The following is an 8617-nucleotide window of genomic DNA, read 5'->3' as shown; positions in this document are numbered from 1 at the left end:
TTTCCATTTTATTTTTTTACTATTATGAGTAGAGCTGTTAAAAAAAAACATTTTTTGTACAGGTTTTTGAGTGAAGTAAGTCTTTATTTCTAGGATAAATACCAAGAAGTAGGATTTCTAGATTATATGTCTAACTTTATATGAAACTACCAAACTGTTTTCCAGAGTGGACTTATCGTTTTGCTTTCTCACCAACAATGTATTCCAGGTGCTTTGCATCTTCTCCAGACCTTGGTACTGTCAGAATTTTTTTAGCCATTCTAAAAGGTACGTGGTGGTACCTTATTGCCATTTTAATTTGCATCACCAATAGCTAACGATGTTGAACGTTGTGTATGTGCTTATTTGCCATCTGTGTATCTTCTTTGGTAAAGTGTCTGTTCAAGTCCTTTGCCCATTTTTTAGTTGGGTTGTTTCTTACAATTGAGTTCTGAGAATTCTTTATATACTCTGAATGCAAGTCCTTTGTTGGATATGTGATTTGCTAATATTTTCTCCAGTCTATAGTTTGTCTTTTCGTTCTTTTAAGTGTCTTTTGCAGAGCAAAATTTTATACTTTTGTGAAGTCTAATTCATCTTTTTTTAAAAATGGATCATGATTTTGGCATCATGTCTGAGAACTCTTTGCCTAACCCTAGGTCACATGTATTTTCTCCTATGTTCTATCCTAAATGTTTATAGTTTATGCTTTCCATTCAGATATTTTTGAGTTATTTTTTGTATAAGGTATGAAATTTAGGTCAAGGTTCCTTATTTCTTCCTTCCTTCCTTCCTCCCTCCTTCTCCCCTCTCTCTTTCTTGGCATGTAGACGTCCAAATGTTCTAACAACATTTTTTGAAAAGACTATTCATTCTCCATTTAATTGCTTTTGCACTTTTGTAAAAAAATCAGTTGGCCATATTTGTGTGAGTCTATTTCTGGACTGTCTGTCTAATCTATGTATCTATGCCTTTGCCAATACCACACTGTGTTGGAAACTGTAGCTTTAAAGTAAATCTTAAAATAGGGTGATATAATTCCTCCAACTTTAGTCATCTTCTTCAAAATTGTTTTAGCTATTCTAGTTCCTTTGCCTTTCAAAATAAATTTTAAGACCAGGCTGTCCATATCTTCAAAAAATTCTTCTGGGATTTTGATTAGAATTGCATTAAATCTACAGATCAATTTAGGCAAAACTGACATCATTTCCCTGTTGCATTTTCCAATCCATAAACATGGCATGCCTCTCCATTAATTTAGGTCTTTGATTTCTTTCATCAGCATTTGAACTTTTAAGCATACAGATCATGTACATGTTTTGGTAGATTTATTCCCGAGAATTTAATTGGGGGGGAGCCATTATAAATTATATAATTTAAAATTTAAGTTTCCTTTTGACAATTGTTAGTATGTAGAAATATGATTTTTTCTGTTGACCTTGTATCCTGTGACCTTTCTAAACTCACATTTTAGTTCCATGAGTTTTTTGTAGGTTCCTTAGGATTTTCTATGTAGACAATTACATTGTCTGCAAATAGGGAACGTTTTACTTCTACCTTTATAACCTGTATGCCTTTTATTTATTTTCCTTGCCTTATTGCACTGGCTAGGACTTTCAGTATGATGTTGAATAGAAGTGGTGACAGTGGACATCATTGCATTGTTCCTGATCTTAGGGGAAAGTATTCAGCTTTTCACCATTTCGTATGATATCAGCTCTAGGTTTTTTATAGATGCCCTTTATCAGCTTGTGGAAGTTCCTTTCTTTTTTCCTTTTTTAAAATTAATTAATTTATTCATTTATTTTTGGCTGCGTTGGGTCTTCGTTGCTGCGCACGGGCTTTCTTTAGTTGCAGTGAACGAGGGCTACTCTTCGTTGCGGTGCGCGGGCTTCTCATTGCGGTGGCTTCTCTTGTTGTGGAGCACGGGGTCTAGGCACACGGGATTCAGTAGTTGTGGCACGTGGGCTCAGTAGTTGTGGCACGTGGGGTCTAGAGCGCAGGCTCAGTAGTTGTGGCGCACGGGCTTAGTTGCTCCATAGCATGTGGGATCTTCCTGGACCAGGGATTGAACCCGTGTCCCCTGCGTTGGCAGGCGGATTCTTAACCACTGTGCCACCAGGGAAGTCCAAAGTTCCTTTCTATTTCTAGTTTGCTGAGAGTTTTTAATCATGGATGGATGTTGAATTTTGTCAAATGCTTTTTCTGCATCAATTGATAATGATAATGTATTTTTTCTTCTTTGGACAATTATGACAAGTATGGTAGATTACACTGATATAGTTTTTAGAATATTAAAAGGATATATAAATACATATATAAAATATATATAATTTAAAAATAAAGTGTATGTATACACACACATACGTACATATATATATATATATATACACACATATATACACACATACATACATACACTTATTTTTAGAGCAGTTTTAGGTTCACAGTAAAATTGAGCAGAAACTGCAGAGAATTCCCGCCTCCCTATCCCCTCCCTGCATGCAGCCTCTCCCATCATCAACATCCCGAATCAGTATGGTACATTTATTTGTAACAATCAATAAGTCAACACTGACATCATTATCAACCAAAGTCCATAGTTTACATTAGGGTTTACTCTTTGTATTATATAGTCTATGGATTTTGACAAATGTATAATGACATGTATTCACTCTTATAGTATCATGCAGAATAATTTCACTACCCTAAAGATAACCTGTGTTTTATCTGTTTATCCCTCCCTCCACCCCACCCCGCAACCAACCACTGATCTTCCTGCCTCCCTATTTTTGCTTTATCCAGAATATCATACAGTTGGAATCATTCATTATGTAGCCTTTTGAGATTGGCTTCTCTCACTTAGTAATATAAGTGAAATATATATAATAATACATAAGTTTCCTCTATGTCTTTTCATGACTTGATAGCTCATTTCTTTTTAGCGCTGAATAATAGCAGTCCATTGTCACAGTTTGTGTATCCATTCACCTACTGAAGAATATCTTGATTGCTTCCAAGTTTTGGCAGCTATGAATCAAGCTACGATAAATGTCCATGTGCAGGTTTTTGTGTGGATGTAAATTTTCAACTCCTCTGGGCAAATAAAGCTCAATTGCCGTATTGTACGTTTGGTTTTATAAGAAACTGCCAAACTATCTTCCAAAGTGGTTGTACCATTTTGCTGCCCCATCAACAATGAATGAGAGCTCCTGTTGCTCCACATCGTTGCCAGCATTTGGTGTTGTCAGTGTTTTGGATTTTAGCCATTTTAATAGGTGTATAGTGGTATCCCATTGTTGTTTCAATTTGCAATTTCCTAATGACATGTTATGTTGATCCTCTATTCATATGCTTACTTGCCATCTGTATATCTTCTTTGGTGAAGTGTCTATTCAGATCTTTTCCCCATTTTTTAAATTTATTTATTTATTTATTTATGGCTGTGTTGGGTCTTCGTTTCTGTGTGAGGGCTTTCTCTAGTTGTGGCAAGCGGGGGCCACTCTTCATCGCGGTGCGCTGGCCTCTCACTGTCGCGGCCTCTCTTGCTGCGGAGCACAGGCTCCAGACGCGCAGGCTCAGTAATTGTGGCTCACAGGTCCAGTTGCTCTGCGGCATGTGGGATCTTCCCAGACCAGGGCTCGAACCCGTGTCCCCTGCATTGGCAGGCAGATTCTCAACCACTGCGCCACCAGGGAAGCCCCTTTTCCCCATTTTTAAATCAGGTTGTTCATTTTCTTATTGTTGACTTTTAAGTGTTTCTTGTATATTTTGGATAACAATACTTTATCAGATATGTCTTTTGCAAATTTTTCTCCCAGTGTTATGTTTGTCTTCTCATTCTCTTGACAGTGTTTTTTGCATAGCTTTTTAAAAAAGTTTTAAACTTTTTTAAAAGTTTTAAATTTTAATGAAGTCTGACATCAATTTTTCCTTTCATGAGACATGCCTTTGGTGTTGTATCTAAAATGACCTCACTAAACCCAAAGTCATCTAGGTTTTCTCCTATGTTATCTTCTAAGTCTCATAGTTTTGCATTTTACATTTAGGTCTATAATCTCGAGTTAATTTTTGTGCAGAGTATAAAGTCTGTGTCTAGATTCATTTTTTTTGCACATAGATGTCCAGTTTTTCCAGCACCATTTGTTGAACAGCATATTTTTTCTCCACTGAATTGCCTTTGCTTGTCAAAGATCAAATGACTATATTTTTGTGGGTCTATTGACTGATTTTTGAATACTGAATCAGTCAGCTTTGAATTTTTGGTCATGATGTGTTATTGTTTACGTATATATATTCTATAATATATATGTGTATATTATATATTGTTGAATTCAATTTTTAAATTCTGTTGAGAATTTTTTTTTTGGCCATGCCAGTGCACGGCATGCAAGATCTTAGTTCCCTGACTAGGGATCGAACCTGGCTCCATGCAGCGGAAGCACCGAGTCCTAACCACTGGACTGCCAGGGAATTCCCCTGTTGAGGATTTTTTTCATCTATGTTCATGAGGGCTATTGGTTTGTAGTTTTCTTTTTTGGACTCTCTTTGGTTTTGTTATCAAGGTAATGGTAGCCTCCTAAAATAAGTTGGAAAATCTTCCCTCCTCTTTTTGTTTTCTGAAGAGCTACTGCTTTTTAAAAAGCTGAAGCTGTATTGTGGCCAAATCGACTGTACATTCAAGGTAACGTCACTCAGCATTTTTTTTAATCCATGAAATTTATTCCACAAGTAGAGGCACCCTACAAAAGGAGACTGACCACTTGCCAAATTTCTGTCCTGAATAGTTTTTTGTTTCTGTGTTTATTTTAGATAATCTTGGGAGACCCTGAAGACTTTTTGGACTTCTGGTAAAATGACTTCTACTATTTGGAATCCTAATTCTGTTGGATTTGGATTTATAAACAATTTGTAAAGGCCTAATACATTTCCAAACCACTTAATCTTTGTACATACTTCAGAAGAAAATAGTTTATTTTAAGGGAAGAAATATATATATGTGTGTGTATATATGTAAATATGTAAAAATCAATGGCTGTTATTGTAATGGAAAATAAAAACTATGACAATTATTGTGTGAAACAGTGATTTAAATATTTCTATTTTTTTCTGGAACCAGTGACACAGAGAAAACATTCCTCCATAAACAAAGACATGGAAGTGTGTATTGCTGAGGCATATTGGTGATCAACAAATACTTCTATTTGCGCTGAAAATCAGATGTATGAAGGGCCATAGTAGAAAATAAAATTGGAATGGCAGTTGGGGATAAAGGCCTTAAGTGATAAGCCCTCAGACTTCATTGACTACTCACTCAGATTTTGAGCAGAAGAGGTGATAAAGAATAGAGGTTAAGGGCTTCCCTGGTGGCGCAGTGGTTGAGAGTCTGCCTGCCGATGCGGGGGACGAGGGTTCGTGCCCCGGTCTGGGAGGATCCCACATGCTGCGGAGCGGCTGGGCCCGTGGGCCATGGCCGCTGGGCTTGCGCATCCGGAGCCTGTGCTCCGCAATGGGAGGGGCCACAGCAGTGAGAGGCCCGTGTACCGCAAAAACAAAACAAAAAAAAAAGAATAGAGGTTAAGGACCCAAGTGGAGTGAGACAGATTAGTTCCAAACCTAGTTCTGCCACTTAGGAGCTATGTTTCCTTTCCAAGAGACTTAATTTTCCTAAGCTTCTATTTTCTTATCTACAGAATGGGGTTAATGACAGTATCTACTACGAAGGGCTGTTATGAAGGTTAAATAAGGTAATATAAAGAGAGCCTGGTGCCTGCCACATACCAAATATTCAATAAATATTCGTTGCTCTGTGGTAGAACTGTGATTCAGAACTATTAATCTGGCAGCAGTGTGTATAAGTGATGTAAGTACATGGCTTTCCTTCTTAAAACAGAACCAGAGCCTTTCAAGGTTTGTGCCAAGAATACTTCAGGAAGTTGAATCTCCAGGTGCAATGGCATGTGTCTGAAATTGAATTAACAAGATTTAGAGGCTACTCTGACCGAAGGTCAGGGAAGAGGGAATCATGACTGCATTACTGCTTTCTATATTCCAGTGTACCCGTATACTGTGCTATTTTTAAGCACTGAAATTAAGGTATTTTTATTGGTGTAATACCATTATTTTAGACCTCGGTCAGCAGCTTTATTTACTCTTCTTAGGTCCTCTTCAAACCCACCTTCCTCCTCCTGCTCTAACCTCCTCCTCATCACTAACCATAAACCATTACCATTTATCACCATAAACCCTCCCATCCCCTCCTTACCACCCCGTTCCAGTAACTCCCTACCTCTTCCAAACTTCATCCTTCACTACGCTCTCTCAGCAAAAATGCTGAGCGAGGACTAAAAAGGAGGAGTCTTTGAAGTAGGAAATCTCCCCATAGGGGATGGAGAAGAGTCAGACCCAGCTAGGGCCATCTGTTTTGGGCTCACAGGAGAGAAATCATTTTCAATCAGAGGAAGTAGTCCTGAAAACCCTATGGGTTGCTAAACTGGGAAGGAAAGTCTAGAAGCTCTTCCTAACCAGCTACATCATAGATGATATGTATGGATATGTGTGGGGTAGAAGTGAAGTTGCAGAAAGCAGCAGAGCCAGTAGTGGCCAGAAGGATATTTTGTAATTTGTTTACAATTTTTGTTTTTAAATGTGTTAAATAATATTTAGTTACATTAATATTTTTAAAACTTTATAAATTCTAAACATGTAAAAAAATCCAGTATTTTGGCTTTGCAGGAAATTAAAGCAGAAAGTTTAAAAATATAATTTTGCTCTAGTATTGTAATTACTCACTAAGAGAGGAATCAAAGATGGTTTTAAGTGTGAAAGACCATTGATGACGGGTATAAAAATAGGGAATGTCACATCAGGACTATCAAACATTGTCCTGTACTGTAAGATATGATGTCATGATCTGGATCCCAAACTGCTTTCTTTCTTTTTCTTTCTTTTTTTTTTTTTTTAATTAGAGAGAGAGATTTTGTAGTTTTCCTTTGCTTTCCTTTGGTGTCAGCACCAAGTACCAAAATATTGGATTTTATTTCATTTAGTGTGCAGAATTCATAACATTTTTTAAAAATTAGTGAAACTGCTTCTAATTCATATGCCTCCAAGCAAAAACCCTCCTCTGTTGTTGCTTCCAATTTGCTTGTTGCAGAAAACCAGATGAATTAGTTTAAACTACTTTAGTGCAGACACCTGCCTCAAACAGGCTTAAGCAGAAAAGGAAATTTGTTGCCTCCTGTAACTGAAACATCCAAGAGTTTTAGTCATGACTCGTTCCAGGGGCCCAAATAACATCAGAAGTGGATTCTTTCTCTGCCTCTGTCTCTGTCTATCTCTCCTCTGCTTTTCTCTCTATGTCGGTTGCATTTTCCAGCTGGATTCTCCTCCTTGATAGCCCAACAACATGTCTGGTCTTAACATCGTAACAACCTAGCAACCCCATAAGAGTTGCAGGCGAAGTTCTGGGTAGGGCTCTCAATAGCCCAGGTTGGGCCACATTCCCATTTCAGAATCAGTCACGGTGTGGCCAAGGGACTGGCCAGATCCTTGTACTCATTCTTGGACCCTGTGGGTAGTATCAGTCCTATCAAAACCACAAAACTGAAAGTTAGAGAGAACTAGTTTCCCCAACGGAAAATCAGGGTGCTTTTGCCTAAATAAGAAAGAACAGTGAACAAGCAAAAACAAAGATGATCATTACATCAGATAACAAACCTGTTAGAACTGCACCTAGAATCATGGCAAATTGACTCTAAGAGAGGATCGAAGAACGTTTCCCATAAATAAAGTCCATGAACTCTGGTATGTAAGCTTTGTGACATCTCTTTCAGTAGTTTCAAGTGATTTTTCAGAGCTGAGGGCATGGAGATGTTCTGCAGAATCATCTTCTGTCAGCTCTTTAAGTGTGGGCACCTCTTAGGGTTTTATTCTCTGAATAATTAAGTTGTCACATAAATGATCTCTGGAGAAGATGAATTGTACCATAATCTGACAAGCTGTATTTCTCTCATTTGGGATTGTACCAGCAAATCATTAGGTTGTAAAGAGAACCTCACAGGGTATCTAAGCCACCTGGAGTACAGACAGAACAACCCTTAAGTGTAGAATTTAAGAACTAAAGGAATCTGGGATTGTTTTCCAGAATGCAGCTAATTTTCAAAATGAGATGTCAATTAAATAAATATCAACTGAACACGGTTCCATTACTGATTGCTTCCATAGTATTTATTTCCCCATTTTTCCAACAGTAGTACCCAGATTTTGTATAAGGCAAGCCATTTATGGCCAAATGGTTTAAGTAAGATAAATCCCACCTCTGGTTTTAGAAGTAGGTTCTGATTGACTTATGGCACTATTTCTGGTCATAATAATTCATTCAAGGATGGGAATATGACCCAATTTAGACCAGTTATACTCAATTCTTGAACATCTATTTGAATGAATAAAAATCTCTCTCTTAATTGGATGTAAATCCACATGCACATAGCTTCAGGAACTATTGGCAGCCATCCTGCACCAGGAAGGGAGAGTTTGCTGAGGATGACGCCAGTCTCAGGAAAAACTAGGAGAGAAAAACTAGGTCCTGGTCACATTATTTGAGTTGCTGGGTCAAGCCATGCTTGAAGCCATGTTA

The sequence above is a fragment of the Phocoena sinus genome, chromosome 1 (genome assembly GCF_008692025.1).
Source record: "Phocoena sinus isolate mPhoSin1 chromosome 1, mPhoSin1.pri, whole genome shotgun sequence".
NCBI classification, from domain to species: domain Eukaryota; kingdom Metazoa; phylum Chordata; class Mammalia; order Artiodactyla; family Phocoenidae; genus Phocoena; species Phocoena sinus.
Note: the sequence above shows the minus strand (reverse complement) of the source record.